Source organism: Triturus cristatus, chromosome 4_1, assembly GCF_964204655.1.
Source record: "Triturus cristatus chromosome 4_1, aTriCri1.1, whole genome shotgun sequence".
Lineage (NCBI taxonomy): Eukaryota > Metazoa > Chordata > Amphibia > Caudata > Salamandridae > Triturus > Triturus cristatus.
In genome coordinates, this window is record NC_140585.1 from 522,326,209 (window position 1) to 522,344,079 (window position 17,871).

Consider the following 17,871-nt stretch of genomic DNA (forward strand, 5'->3'; position numbering starts at 1 on the left):
TACCACCACTATCACCAATACCACTACCAATAGCATCAATACCACCACCACAAATACCACCACCAATAACACCTCCACCAATACCACCACCACCAATACTACCACCAACACCAACACCACCACCAATGCCACCACCACCAGCAATACCACCGCTAATACCACCACCAATACTTCCACCATCACCAATAGCACGACTACCAATACCACCACCACTACCTCCACCAATACCACCACCATCACCAATACCACCACCAAAACCACCACTATCAATACCACCACTACAAATACCAATACCATCACCAATAATAATACCACTACCAATACCACCACCACCAATAGCAGTACCACCACTAATTCTACCAATACCACCACCAATACTACAACCACCATCAATACCATCCCCACCGCCAACACCACCACCACCAAAACCACCACCACCACCAATACCACAGACACCACCACCAATACCACTACCACCACCTCCAATACCACTAGCACTACCAATCCCACCACCATAAATACCACCAACTGCAAAAATACCACCACCACCACCACCACCAATACCACCGCCATCAATACCACCACAATCAATACCACCACGTTCCCTACCACCTCAACCACCAATACTACTACCAATACTACCACCAATACTACCACAAATACCACAACCACCACCAATATCACCACCACCAATACCACCACCACTACCAATACTACCAATACCACCACCACCACAAATAACACCCCCCACCAGTACCAACACCACCAATACCACCACCAATACCACCAATACCAATACCAACATCAATAACGCTACCACCAATACCACCACCACCACCAATACCACCACTAACACTAATAACACCACCACCAATACACCTAGCACCAAAACCACCACCAATACTACCACCACCACCAATACAACCACCCCCACCAATATCACCGAACATCAATACCATCATCACCTCTAATACCACCACCACCACCACCATTACCACCACCAGTACCACTTCCAAAATCTACACCACCACTAATACCACTACCACAACTGATACCACCACCACCAATACCATCACTAATCCCACCACCATCACCAATACCAATACCAATAATATTACCACTACCAATTCCACCACCAACAATATCGGTACCACCAACATTACCACCAATACCATCATCAATACCACCAATACTACCACCATCACCAATACCACCACCACCGCAAGCACCACCACCACTAAAACCACCCCAACCAACAATACCATCAACACCACCAATACCGCTACCACCACCTCCAATACCGCTACCACCATCAACACCACCATCAAGACCACCAACTCCAAAAATACCACCACCACCAATACCACTACCAATACCACCACCACTGCCGATACCACCACCAATGCCACCACAACCATTACCACCACCACCAATACCACCACCACTACCACCACCAATACCACCACATCCAATGCCACCACCATTACCTCAACCAGCACCAATACCACTACCACCTCCACCACCAATACCACAACCACCAATACCACCATCATTACCACCACCACAAATACCACCACCCCCATCAGTACCATCACCTTCACCACCACCTCCATCAGCACCAATGCCACCACCAATACCTCCACCACCACCTATACCACAACAAATACCACCAATTTCACCACCACTAATACCACCACAACCATCAATACCACCACCTCCACCTCCACCACTACCTTCACCACCACCAATACCACCACCACCTATACCACCACCACCAATACTACCACCACCAATACTACCACCAGCACTGCAAACAATACCACCACCAGCAATACCACCACCAATACCACTACCAGCACCAGCAATATCACCACCACCAATACCACCACAACCAATACAACCAACACCACCAATACCACCACCACCAATACCACCGCCAATACCAATACCAACCCCACTAATACAGTACCACCACCAATACTACCACCACCATCAATACCATCGCCACCGCCAACACCACCACCACAAAACCACCACCGCCAATACCACCAACACCACAACCAACAAAACCAATACCACTACCACCACCTCCAATACCACCACCAATACCACCACCATTAATACCACCACCTCCACCAATACCATCACCACCAATACCACCACCACCAATACCACCACCACCAGCAATACCACCACCAATAGCACTACCACCACCAATACTTCCACCACTACCAATAGTACCAATACCAATACCACCAATACCACCACCACCAATACCACCATGATCACCAAATACCACCACCACCACCAAAACCCCCACCAATACCACCACTACAAATACCAATACCATCACTAATAATAATACCAATACCACCACCACCAATAGCAGTACCACCACTAATTCCACCAATACCACCACCAATACTACCACCACCATCAATACCACCACCACTGCCAACACCACCAACACCAAAACCACCACCACCACCAATACCACCAACACCACCAATACCACTACCACCACCTCCAATACCACTACCACCACCATCAATACCACCACCTCCAAAAATACCACCAATACCACTACAAATAACGCTACCACTGCCAATACCACCACCAAAACCACCATGAATAGCACCACCACCAATTACTCCACCACTACCACCACCAATACCATCACCACCAATACCTCTACCACCACCAATTCCACCAAAAATACCACTACAACCACCACCACCACAATCAGCACCACCACCTATGCCACCACCAGTACCATCACCAATAGCACCACCACCACCAATACCACCACCACCACCATTACCACCACCACTAATACCAATACCACCACCTCCACCAATACCACTTCCACCAAAACCCCCACCACCCCCACCAACACCACTAATACCACAATCCACCAGCAATACCACCGCTCCCACCAAAACCACCACCAATAACACCAACACCACCAATACCACCACCACAACCATCACCTCCAATACCACCACCATCAATACCACCACCTCAACCAATACCACCACCACCACCAGTACACCATCAATACCACCGCCAATATCACCACCACCACCAATACTTCCACCACCACCAACAGCACCACCACCAATACTACCACCACCACCGCCAATACCACCACCATCACCAATACTTCCACCACCACCAACAGCACCATCAATACTACCACCACCATCACCAATACCACCACCAATACCACCACCACCAATACCAATACAACCACCAATAATAATACCACTACCAATACAACCGCCAACAATACCAGTACCACCACCAATACCACCACTAATACCACCAATACTACCAGCACCACCATTACCACCACCACTGCCAACACCACCACCACAAAAACCACCAACATCACCAACACCACCACCAACACCACCAATACCACTACTACCACCTCCAATACCACTACTACCACCAATACCCCCACCAATGCCACCATCACCACCATACCACCACCGTCAATACCACCGCCACCACCACCACGAATAGTACCACCATCAATACCACCACCACTACCGCCACCACCACCAATACTACCATCACCTATACCGCCACCACCACCAATACCTGTACCACCACCAATACAACCACCAATACCACTACCACCACCACCACCAATACCACCACCACCAATATCACCATCAATACCACCACCAAAAATACCACCACCATCAGTACTACCACCTTCACCACTACCTCCATCACCCCAATGCCACCACCAATACCACCACCACCAATACCACCACCACCAATACCACCACCACCACCAATACCAACACCGCCTATACCACCACCAATACCACCACCACCAATACCAACACCACCACCAAAACCACCGCCACCACCACCACTACCACCACCAATACCACCACCACCACCAATCCCAACATCAATACCAGCACCACCAATATCACCAACACAACCATTAGTACCACCACCTTCACCACCACCAATACCACCATTACCACCACCACCACCACTACCAATACCACCAATACCACCACTATCAGTACCACCATGATCCCCACCACCTCATCCACCAATACTACCACCAATACCAACACCAATACCACCACCACCACCAATACCACCACTACCAATACCACCACCACCATCAGCACCACCACCTATGCCACCACCAATACTACCACCAATACCACCACCACCAAAACCATCACCCCCACCAATACCACCACCAATACGAACACCACCCATACCACCACCAATACCACCACCAGCACCAATACCACCGCCACCAACACCACCACTGCCACCACTAATACCACCACCACTAATACCACAAACCACCACCAATACCACTACCACCTCCACCACTACCACAAATACCACCACCACCAGTACCACCATCAATACCACCACCAATACCACTGCCACCATTAGTACCATACCTTCACCACCACCAATACCACCACCAATACCACCACCAATACCATCACCAACACCACTACGACCAATACCACCACCACCACCAATACCACCACCACCACCAATACCACCACTACCACCAATACCACCACCACCACCACCAATAGCACCAATACCAACACCACCAATACAAATACCACCACCACCAAAACCACCACCAATACCATTACCAGCAATACCACCACCACCAAGACCCCCACCGCCACCAATACCTCCACCACCAATACCAGCACCACTGATAATACCTCCACAACCAGCAATACCACCACCAATACCACTACCACCACCACCACCAATACCACCACCAATACCACCACAATCAATACCACCACGTTCCCTACCACCTCAACCACCAATACTACTACCAATACTACCACCAATACCACCACAAATACCACAACCACCACCAATATCACCACCACCAATACCACCACCACCACCACCAATACTATCAATACCACCACCACCACCAATAACACCCCCACCAGTACCAACACCACCAATACCACCAACACCAATACCAACATCAATAACGCCACCACCAATACCACCACCACCACCAATACCACCACCACCACTAACAATACCACCACCATTACCACCACCAATACACCCAGCACCAATACCACCACCAATACTACCGCCACCACTAATACAACCACCCCACCAATACCACTGAACATCAATACCATCATCACCTCCAATACCACCACCACCACCATTACCACCACCAGTACCACTTCCAAAATCTACACCACCACTAATACCACTACCACGACTGATACCACCACCACCAATACCATCACTAATCCCACCACCAACAATACTACCATCACCACTAATACCACCACCTTTGCCAATACCACCTCCACCACCAATGCCACTACCACCACCACCTTCAATACCACCGCCACTGCCAATACCACCACCACCAACAACAACAATACCACCCCGAATACCACCACCACTACCACCACCATCACCAATACCACCACCAATACCACCACTACCAATACCGGTACCACCACCAATACCACCAATACCACTACTAATACCACCAATACTGCTATCACCACCAATACAACCACCACCACCAATACAACCGAACACCTATACCATCATCACCACCAAAACCACCACCAATACCACTACCACTGCCACTACCAATACCACCACTTCCAATAGCACCACCATCAGTGCCACCATGTTCCTCACTACCCCACCACCAATACTACCATCATTACCACCACCAATACCTCCACCACCAATACCATGCCCACCAATAGCACCACCAATACCACCACCACTACCACCACCAGTACCACCACCACCACCAATATCTCTACCACCATCAATTCCACCACCAGTACCACTACAACCACCACCACCACCAATACCACCATCACCATCTGCACCACCACCTTCACCACCACCTATGCCACCACCAATACTACCACCAATACCACCACCACCAAAACCACCACGACCACCAATACCACCACCAATATGAACACCACCAATACCACCACCAATACCACCACCACCAATACCAGCACCAACACCGCTGCCACCAACACCACCACTGCCACCACTAATACCACCATCACTAATACCACAAACCACCACCACTACCACCTCCACCACTACCTCCAATACCACCACCAATACCACCATCAATACCACCACTAATACAACTGCCACCATCAGTACCATAACCTTCACCACCACAAATATCATCACCAATACCACTATGACCAATACCACCACCATCACCAATACCACCACCACCACCAATAGCACCAATACCAACACCAACAATACCAATACCACCACCAATACCACCACCACCAATACCACCACCACTAAGACCTCCACCACCAATACCAGCACCACTGCTAATACCTCCACAACCAGCAATACCACCACCAATACCACTAACACCACCACCACCAATACCGCCACCACCAATACCACCACAATCAATACCACCAAGTTCCCTACCACCTCAACCACCAATACTACTACCAATACTACCACCAATACCACCACAAATACCACAACCACCACCAATACTACCAATACAACCATCACCAATAACATCCCACCAGTACCAACACCACCAATACCACCACCAATACCACCAACACCAATACCAACCTCGATAACGCCACCACCAATACCACCACCACCACCAATACCACCACCACCACTAATAACACCACCACCAATACCACCACCAATACACCCAGCACTAATACCACCACCAATACTACCACCACCACCAATACAACCACCCCCACCAATACCACCACCAATACACCGAACATCAATACCATCATCACCACCCCCAGTGCCACTTCCAAAATCTACACCACAACTAATACCACTACCACGACTGATACCACCACCACCAATACCATCACTAATCCCACCACCACCAATACTACCATCACCACTAATACCACCACCTTCGCCAATACCACATCCACCACCAATACCACTACCACCACCACCACCAATACCACAGCCACTGCCAATACCACCACCACCAACACCACCTCCAACACCACCACCACTACCACCCCCATCACCAATAACACCACCAACACCACCACCACCAATACCAGCACAACCAATACCAATACCACCACCAATAAGAATACCAATACCAATACCACCAATACCAGTACCACCACCAATACCACCAATACCACTGCTAATACCACCAATACTACTAACACCACCAATACCACCACCACCGCCAACACCACGACCACAAAAACCACCAACACCACCAACACCACCAATACCATTACCACCACCTCCAAAACCACTAACACCACCAATACCACCACCATCAATACCACCACCTCCAAAAATACCACCAATACCATCACCAGAACAACTGCCAATACCACCACCACCTTTAACGCCACCACCACCAATACAACCACCAATACCACTACCACCACCAATACCACCATCAATACCACCACCACCCATACCACCACCACCATCAGTACCACCACCTTCACCACCACCTGTATCACCATCAATGCCACCATCAATACCACCACCAATTCCACCACCACCACCAATACAATCAGCACCACCAATACGACCAATACACCACCAATGCCACCAGCATCAATACCACCACCACCAATACCACCACCACCAAAACCACCACCACCACCACTAAGACCACCTCCACCTCCACCTCCACCACCAATACCTCCACAACCAATACCAGCACCACTTCCAATACCTCCACAACCAGCACTACCGCCACCAATACCACTACCACCACCACCAACAGTACCACCACCACCAATACTGCCACAATCAGTACCACACATTCCCTACCACCTCAACCACCAATACTACCACCAATACCACAACCACCACCACCACCAATACAACCACCACCACCAATACTACCAATACCACCACCACCAATAACACCCCCACCAGTACCAACACTACCAATACCACCACCAACACCACCAACACCTATACCAACATCAATAACACCACCACCAATACCACCCTCACCACCAATACCACCACCACCACTAATAACACTGCCACCAATACCACCTCAATACACCCAGCACCAATACCACCACCAATACTGCCAACACCACCAATACAACCACCCCCACCAATACTACCACCAATACCACGGAACATCAATACCATCATCACCACCAATACCACCACCACCACCCTTACCACCACCAGTACCACTTCCAAAATCTACACCACCACGACTAAAGCACCAATACCCCCACCACCAATACTACCACCACCAATACCATCACTAATCCCACCACCACCAATACTACCATCACCACCAATACCACCTCTTTCGCCAATACCACCTCCACCACCAATACCACCACCACTACCATGACCATCACCAATACCACCACCAATACCACCACCACCAATACCACCACCACCAATACCGCCACCACCACCAATACCTCCACCACCACCACTACAACCACCAATACAACTACCGCCACCACCACCACCAATACCACCATCAATACCCCCACCTTCACCACCACCTCCATCAACACCAATGCCACCACCAATACCACCACCACCACCACCAATACCATCAGCACCACCAATACGACCAATACCACCTGCACAAATACCAACACCACCAATACTACCACCAATACCACCAACACCAATACCACCACCAATACTGCCACCACCAATACTACCGCCACCAAAACCACCACCACTACCAATACCACTGCCACTAATACCACCACCAATACTGCCACCAATACGCCTACCACCTCCACCACCAATACCACCATCAATATCACCACCACCAATACCACCACATTCAGTACCACCACGTTCCCTACCACCTCAACCAAACATACTACCAACAATACCACCACCACCAATACCACCACCACCAAGAGTACCTCAATAAATACCACCAGAACCACCACCAGTACCATCACCACCAATACCACAACCAATACCCCCACCACCAATAGCACAACCACCACTACCAATACCACCACCAATAGCACCACCACCAATACCACCACCACCATCACCAATACCACTGCCAATACCATCATCAATATCAACACCACCAATACCAGTACCACCACCACCAATACCACCGCCAATACCAATACCACCACCAATATCACCACCACCAGTACCACCACCACCACCAATACCATCAATACTTCCACCACCACTAATACCACCACCTCCAATACCCCCACCACCAATGCCACCACCACCACCAATACCACCACCACCACCACCAATACCACAATCACCACCAATACCACCACCAATACCACCACCAATACCACCACCACCAATACCACCACCACCTCCAATACCACCACCAATACCACCATCACCACCAATACCACAAATACCACCACCACCAATACCACCACCACCACCACCAATACCACAACCAATACCCACCACCAATTCCACAACCACCAATGCCAGTATCACTACCACCAATACCAATACCACCCCCAATGCCACCACCACCAATACCACCACCATCAATCCCACCACCACCAATACCAGTACCACCACCAATACCAATACCACACCACTAATACCACCACCACCAATACCACCACCTCCTCCAATACCACCACCAATGCCACCACCACCACCAATACCACCACCACCACCAATACCACCACCACCAATACCACCATCACCAATACCAACACCACCACCACCAATACCACTGCCACCAATACCATCCCCACCAATACCACCACCCTCAGCTTCTCTCTCTCACTAGTAATAGCAGGGGGACTGCACGAGGCCAGAGCTGCAGCCTTGACCATCCCTCCCTCCCTCCATGACTGCCCTAAAGCACAGTCCGCCCTGAACCAGGAAGTGAAGCCAGGGCCCTACTACAGCTGGAGTGTTTTTTATCATTCCAAAGACAGCAATTACATTACGCAATGCCACACTGTACACTCAAACCACAGAGAGGGCAGGAAATAGCCCCCCCTCTCTTCCTCCTGAGCAGCAACAGTGTAATCACAGAGCGAAAGGTGTTGGAGCACTTTGTTAGTGTTTATAGCTCGGATCATATGTAACTCTCACTTCACACTTTGTCTCTGTGCAATTTAAAACTTTTACACATCTTCACTGCACTATTTATCACTATTTTGAAGACATCATAGGCTGGTCTCTTCCTCTTATATTTACAATCTAACAAGCAGTCGAGAAGGCCCAAAACATAAATAAAAGGCATTGTCATTCACAATGCCAATAGCTCAAACTACCTGAATGCGTGACCTCTTGCACTGCAAATGCTTGTTGTTTACATGTCACTGGCTAAGGAGTATAATTGTATCGCAGGGCACTGGCACTGGCACTGCCAATAGTGCCCATTGTATGTTGCATACTGTGGTTGGCAAAACCCAGAGCTTTTTTGGTTTTTGCTTGATGAACTATGATTAACATTTAACTGCATCTTTCCATGATTTTCGTGTTTTTCCTGATTTTCCTGTTTTTTTATGTTGTGCCATATTCATTTGTCATGTACCAATACTGCATTGTACAAAGCCTTTAGCAAGGTAGTGCCATTCTGATTCTTGGCTTAACTTGCTGTCCTTCAAATTTCACGCAGTCATCAAATGGCAACAATATTATTATTGGATTAATCAACTGGTGCCACATTTATTCTATAAGTAGCATTTGTTTGATCCCCCTTTAAATCTGACTCCCTGTAATGAACCTGAATGAAACAGAGATTCCAGAAGTAGTCTAAACATGCTGATAAAACTGTGTCAAAGTTATCAGTAAATGAAAAATGTTTTGCCCTTCCTTTAAGTTTACCCCAATTGCCATTTGATCTGCACAACACTTGGAATACCTGCACCTGGTATAACCTCACCATCTTCCAAGGGCCCCCAGGCAAGATGAACTTACTCTCTAACCTGTCTTTTTCTATCACCATTCCCTTTTCTCAATTTGACCACCTACCTCCCTCACTCTAGTTCCCATTCTAACTCCCTCTAAATTATCCTTAACCTCACCCCAACTGTTTACCTTCTTTCTCTCTGTACCTCTTCCCTGTCTGCCAACCTAACCTTTCACTACTTCAATTTTGTCTCTACTTCTTTATCTTATTGTACTGCTTTGCTTTATTTCTCGCCAATTACTACATCCCCACCCTTCTCGCTACCTCTCTTCTCTCTTTCTCTAATTATCTCAATGTCACCTCTGTCTACCACACTCTTCTTCTCTATCTGTGCATTTCACCTATATTTTCTGTTACCTGTGAGAAAGTGCCCTCTTTCTGCATGGTTGCCCCCACTTTTGGCTGAATTGCTGATGTGTTTTTACTGAGTGTGCCCTGGGCTTCTGCTAATCAGGTACCCAGGGCCTATGTTCCTTCCCTAAATTGAAGCCTAAATCCAATTGGCATCTCTGGCCACAGGTCAGTCCCTGGTAAATAGTACCACAGGTACCCTGGGCACTATGACCAGAGAAGGCCTCTAAGGGCTGCAGCACTTAGTGTGCCACCCTTAGAGGTCCTGTACCCTTACACACACACTGCGTGTTTTGGTGCAGAACAAAGCGAAGAGTCGACATGGCACACATCTCTGTGTGCCATGCCTACAACCCACTACCCTGGCATAGATCAGTCTACCCTCTAGCTGGGTGTATTAAACCAGTGGTGAGGGTACAGGTGCATGAGCCCTGTACCCGTAAATTGTCTAAGTCTATTCATAGACATTGTAAGTGCAGTGCTGCCATTAAGAGTATATGGCTTGGGGGCGTGGCTTCGGAGCCTTCGAAGATGGCCGCTGCTCCCGGGAGCTCTGCCGAGACGTGAGGGAGCGCGACCTCTGCAGGCAACGCTTCTTCACTAAAAACACCGGAATTGTTTGTTTCGGCATTCGGAACTGCCGCTCATCAGAATGCTACCTCTATTTTTCCACAGGGTGAGACTGGCATGCTTAATTTAACGTTTTTCTGTTGCCTCATCGTCGCGGCCGCCATTTTGTTTTTTCAACGATCTTAGGCTTCCCACCTGAGGCTGTGTGACGATGCTGGTTAACAGTTAACTGCTTTTTCTGTTATTATCACGTTCTTCCTTCATTTTTTGAGCAGCACTTATATTATTTGTCCTCGGCGCTTGCAGTTACTTTTCAACATTATCTCCTGATATTAGCTTGGACTGCTGTTTTCCACTTTCTTTGCATTTTTTCAAATTTTTGCTCACTTTTGACGTACTCTGAGTATCTTCTCACATACCATCATGCCTCGCGGCAATTGTAATGCTGCTCGTTCCTCCACCGAGGCGAATTTAGAGACCTATAATCCCTTTGATATTTTACAAGATCATTCTGAGGAGGCTATCAAGGACTCTGTTGGCGCCAAATCTACTATACCGCTCACCCCTCGTTTAAATGCTAAACAAAGCTCCAAGATACCTTCTGCGTCACCATCTACTTCTGGTAAACGGATTAAAGCTAACCCACCTTCTCCCACCAATTCATCATCCTCAATATCTATGGAGCTCCTTCTCGATGAAATTCGTGCCCTAAAACCGCATATGGAGGAAACTAACGCCAGACTTCAGAATCTAGAAGCCAACTGGTCTATCACCGAAAAAAGAGTTGGTGATCTGGAATTACGTGTTGGCTCTGTCCAAAGTCTCATGGCTCAAGTTCCTCTTATTTCTAAGGAGGTTGTTCAACTTAAGCAACAGATTGAAAATTTGGAAAATCGTAATAGGCGCAATAATCTGCGCATTTACGGATTAATTGAAGGACTTGAAGGTGCTAATCCGATATCTTTTTTCAAATCTTTTTTGCCAACTCTTTTGGGTCTTCCTGAAACTCCTTCGTTAAATATTCAAAGAGCGCATCGTTTAGGTACATTATCCCGTTCTTCTCCATCATCAACTACTAAACCGAGAGGAGTCATTTTGTACTTTTTGGAGTATACGGATCTACTCAGAGTCCTTCAAGCTGCCAAACAACGAGGGAAAATTGCTTGGCATGGTTCTAATATTTTCTTTGCCCAGGATTACGCTAAAATGACTGCTGACCGTGGAAAAAATTCTTGGACATGAGACCTGCGTTACGCAGCATAAACGCACGCTACGGTTTATTTCATCCATGTCTTTTTAAGGTGATTTATAATAACAAAACTACCAATTATGAAGATCCAGCGCTGCTCCAACAATTTCTGAACAGTGGCAGAACGGAGTCCATGGAAGTGCCTCAGTCATGATGGATTTATTTACTTTAGTAGTATCTGTTTGTTTCATCCTTAGTGCTGTTTAATTTCTCCCTTAATGTATTGTATACCGTGATGTTGGGTTAATTTGTTCCTTCTTCTTCCCCCTATCAGGTAGCGACTTTGTGGTCCTTCATTGTTCCTTGTTATCCTCAGCTTGCCTAGCAGATGTCCCTTCCTTACCGTCATCCTGGAGTCTCCCGTCTCAGTGTCCCATCTTCCTCATGTGGCTTCACCAACCCCGTTCTTCATTCTCTCTGGTGGTATGTTTATTTGTTATCGTACTTTTTCGTCATTTTTTGTAATACACGTTTCTTCTCACCTTTTTCTTTTACCTTTTATTCTCTTTCCTTCTCGTTCTGGCCCTTTTTCTATCCTTGTTATTTCTTTTCTTACTTATTTCTGATCCTCAATCTTCTTGTTTCATGCCTTTCTGCTTACAATCTTTCTTCTCCAAGACTTTCTCCTATTTCATATTTCCCTATATTAGTCTTTCAATACTTCTTTAGGTGCAATGTCATTTTTTCTCAAGTTCTTTATAAGTTGCTTTATATTTTATCACCTTTGTATATTTTTGACTTTCACATAGTTTTTCTAGTATAAGTTATATTCTTAGATGTCGATAACTATACTTACTTGGAATGTTAAAGGATTGGGTTCTCCCATCAAACGGCAACGTGTGTTATCCCATTTAGCGAGTTCGAAAGGGGATATTGTATTATTACAAGAAATTCATATAAAAGAGGTTGAAATTACCAAATTACGTCGTAATTGGGTAGGTCATGTTTTTGCATCTCCTGGTTCAGGGAGGCGTAATGGTGTGGCTATTCTCTGTCATAAGCGGTTAAATATCAAAGTTACAAACCAAGCCAATGACTCTGAGGGTAGGTGGGTGACTGTATCTTTGTTGATTGATAACATTCCTATAACCATTGTTAATGTGTATGCTCCCACCACACAGGATAAATTATTTTGGCCCCAAATGCTCAACTCATTGATGCAGTTCTCTGATGATTACCTTGTTTTGGGGGGAGATTGTAACACAGTGGTGGATCCTCTTATAGATCGACGGTCCAACTCCCATTTCTTGCCCTCTCTCATGCACACTCAATTCAATTCCACTATTTCCCAACGTTCTCTTGTTGACTCCTGGAGGCTTTGCCATCCTACACTTAGGGAATACACGTATTATTCACCAGCCCATTCTTCCCAATCCCGGATTGACTACATTTTTATTTCTAAGGCCTTGACTCAATATATTACTCATTCTGAAATAGGTTCTATTTTAATTTCTGATCATGCTCCGGTTTCCTTGCAACTAGATTTACTCCCTCCCATAAAAGGTACACGGAGATGGAGGTTTAATAATTCTCTCCTATTAGATCCCAAATTTACCCCAGCTTTTCTTGAGTTTTCATCCCTATTTTTTACGGAAAATGAATCTCCTCTGATATCCCCTCAGGTGTTATGGGACACTTTTAAAGCTGCTTCTAGAGATTTCATTATTTCATTTGTCTCCCGTAAGAGGCGTGCTGCCTCTCAATCTTTACAATCGATTAACCTGCAAATTAAACAATTGGAGCATTCTTACTACTTAACTAAATCCCATTCTGATTTGGATAAGCTTCTTAAAGCTAAATTCTCTTTCAATAAACTCTCCACCGAATCTGCAAACTTATTTTTACTTAAATCTAGTGCCAAGTATTATACTGCTCAGAATAAGGCAGGTAATCTTCTTGCCAAATATCTTAAAGTCAAAAGAGAACGTACAAGAATCGAATCCATTGTCTCCTCATCAAATGTCACACTCCACAAGGATGAGGATATTCTGATGGAATTCACTAATTTTTATCAAAAACTTTATACTCCGGAGTCTCCTCCCCTGTTAACTGACATTGATCAATATTTATCCTCTATTCCCTCCCCTTCCTTTCCAGAAATTGATTTTGCCCCCTTAGAAGCGGATATAGGTCCTAAAGACATTCTGGATTCTATTCACGTGCTTAAAAAAGGCAAAGCTCCTGGCCCAGATGGATTCACGATCGAATTCTATCTACATTTTTCCAAATTACTTGTTCCTAAACTTCATCAACTATTTTCATTCTTTATATCGTCCAAAAAATCTGAGGGCTCATTTCAAGAAGCCTTAATTTGTCTCCTTCCTAAAGAGAATAAGGACCATACCCTATGTAAAAATTATAGACCCATTTCTCTAATCAACCTGGATTACAAAATATTTGCAAAAATTCTAGCGCTTCGTCTCGAAAATATTTTACCTAAATTAATTGGTAAGGAACAGTGTGGTTTCATTAAGGGCCGTCACCTCTCTGACAATACTCGACTCTTTTTTAATGAATTAAGTAAGTCTCACTCTTACCAACACTCTTTAGCTGCTATTGCATTAGATGCTGAAAAAGCATTTGATAGGGTTAACTGGCAATTTATGTTCGCAGTTCTTGTTTGGTTTGGTTTTGGCCCGAAATTTCTTGCGTATATCTCTTTACTATACTCCTTCCCTAGATCCTTTATATTAGCTAATGGCCTTGTCTCGTCTTCTTTTCCTCTCTTTAGGGGTGTCCGACAAGGATGTCCCCTCTCTCCTCTTCTTTTTATTTTAGCATTGGAACCCTTTTTGATAAAAATTCGAGAAAATAAAGATATCGCCGGTTTCCCTTATGGAGATAAATATTTGAAACTTTCGGCATATGCGGATGATATACTTTTATTTATTTCCAACCCCCAATCCTCTATTCCATCATTTTTATCTGAAGTCTCTGAGTTTGCGAAGGTATCGGGTTATAAACTTAATGTAGATAAATGTGAAATCCTTCCTCTAAATAAGTTTTGCTTCCATATAGATTTTTTGGCCTCTTCTTTTCATTGGAGCCCGACTAAGATCAAATACTTAGGTTTGTGGTTTACACCTTCTATTAAAGACACTGTAGCGCTAAATCTTAACAACCTACTAACAACTTTAAAAGACTCTACAACTCGATGGCATCCCTTGTTTTTATCTTGGTGGGGTAGATTAGATTCTATTAAAATGATGTTAGTTCCAATAATTTTGTTCTATCTTTCCAATCTTCCACTTAACATCCCTAAATCCTGTTATAAAAATATTTACTCCATCTTATCAAAATTCTTATGGCATCATAAAAAAGCTAGGATGTCCTTTGCCAAACTTAAATGCCCTAAACAATTGGGTGGAGTTAACTTTCCGGATTTTGCTACTTATCATATTTCATTTTTTCTTCAGCATTCAGTTCCCTTATTATCTGATCATATTTCTGATAGCCCTTCTCAGCCTTTATGGGTAGACGTTGAATCATCTTTCTTTCATCCTTTTAATTTTGAAGAATTTGTGTCTCTGTCTCATATTCCCAAGAGATTCTCTCTTCCCATTCTTAAAAACTCTCGGAAAATATTTTCTCCTCTTTTGCGGGGTGGTTCCGATGATCGCTCACGTTTCTTGCAGTCCTCCTTGTGGTATAATCCTCTTATTACAATAAGAAATAAGATGCTTTTTTGGAGGGACTGGAGGGATTTTGGTCTTCATTGGACTCATCAACTTTTTCATGCAGGGACTTGTATCTCTTTCGATACTCTTCAATCTCGTTTTTCTTTACCAGTATCCTTTGAATCTAACTATAATTTATTACGTGCGGCTGCACAAACTAGTTATGATTCCCTCTCTTCCTCCATCACTCACACCAATTCTTCTCCTCTTCCTCTCCCTTCTTTACTTGCCTCTTCTTCCGCTTCCCAAGTCTACAAATTGTTAAGAGATACTTCTAATACTCGGGATAAATCCAAAGTGGAAAGAGATTGGGAATCAGATTTAGAGGACTCTTTTTCTGCTCCCACATGGCAAAAAATTTGGATCAAAATAAGGAAATCATCTAGAACAGCTAATACAACCCAAACGTTATTTTTTATATACAATAGACTTTTAATCACTCCTGCTAAACTAAATATAATTGATCCCTCTATTCCCTCTACTTGCTGGACCTGTTCCGCTTCACCGGCGGATCTTAAACATATGTTATTTACATGCCCAGTGATTTATAAATTTTGGAATGACGTGTGGCGACAGATCAGCAAAAAAATTTCCACTCATTTCCTCTTTACCTTTTCACATATTTTCTTGGGTAGTCTCTCAGACATATGGTCTTCTTCCACTACTAATACCTCCATTATTGATTTACTTATAGCTGTAGCGTTTCATCAAATCACTAAATCTTGGAAGGATGCTTCAAAAGTTTCTTTTCAAGCTTGGTGGTATTGGGTCTGTTATCATCACAGGTTAGACAGGGCCTATGTTTATCCCATTACACTTGCTATTAAACGAGATTTATTATGGGTACCAATTACAAATTTTTTAAATATGGTTGCACGCTCTCTACCCTTGCATACTCCTTGTGCAGAAGAAGTTCCCAAGCCTCCATGAAACTATTCCTGTTGGTTTCAAGCATATATGCATATAGAATATTTTATATTATTTCTGTATTACTATTGGAGAAGTCTTTGTACATTTAATGTATCTGTATACTCCTTTTGCATACTTTTATATACCAATGATTATGTTTTTGAATGTATATGTTA